Source organism: Arachis duranensis, chromosome 10, assembly GCF_000817695.3.
Source record: "Arachis duranensis cultivar V14167 chromosome 10, aradu.V14167.gnm2.J7QH, whole genome shotgun sequence".
In the NCBI taxonomy this organism is placed as follows: Eukaryota; Viridiplantae; Streptophyta; class Magnoliopsida; order Fabales; family Fabaceae; genus Arachis; species Arachis duranensis.
Window position 1 is genome coordinate 49,881,928 of NC_029781.3, and position 773 is coordinate 49,882,700.

Sequence of the window (773 nt, forward strand, 5' to 3'; positions counted from 1 at the left end):
TATAGCCGAATCCATCTCCCCTCACTCACCTCCATCTTCTTCTTCTTCTTCTCTTTTCTCCTTTTTTGCTCGAGGGCGAGCAATATTTTAAGTTTGGTGTGGTAAAAGCATAGCTTTTTTGCTTTTCCATTACCATTAATGGCACCTAAGGCCAGAGAAACCTCAAAGGGAAGACAAAAGCTTCCACCTCTGAGTCTTGGAAGATGGAAAAATATAAGCCATCATAGCTCAGTGGCATAACATGTGGCTGCAAATCAAGAGATCCCTGAGATACCTCAGGGGATAAGTTGTCCTCCACACAAATATTGGAAGCAACTAAGGGTAGAAACAGCAAAATTATTATGAATCATTCAACAGAAACAAGGAAGAGACATAGAGGAGCTCAAAAAGCACCATTGGACCTTCAAAAAGGCGCCACCCTCACTCAGGTGGATTCATTCCTTGCTCTTATTTCTTTCTGTTTTCAGTTTTTAATATTGTGTTTATCTATGTTTTGTGTCTCTACTTCATGATCATTAGTATGTAACCATGCCTTAAAGATTATGAATAATTCCATGAATCCTTCACCTCTCTTAAAAGAAAAATGTTTTAATTCAAAAGAACAAGAAGTACATAATTTTCGAAATTATTAGTGAATTTAATTTAATTATATTGATGTGGTGGCAATAATTTTTGTTTTCTGAATGAATGCTTGAACAGTGCATATTTTTGATCTTGTTGTTTATGAGTGTTAAAATTGTTGGCTCTTGAAAGAATGATGAACAAAGAGAAAT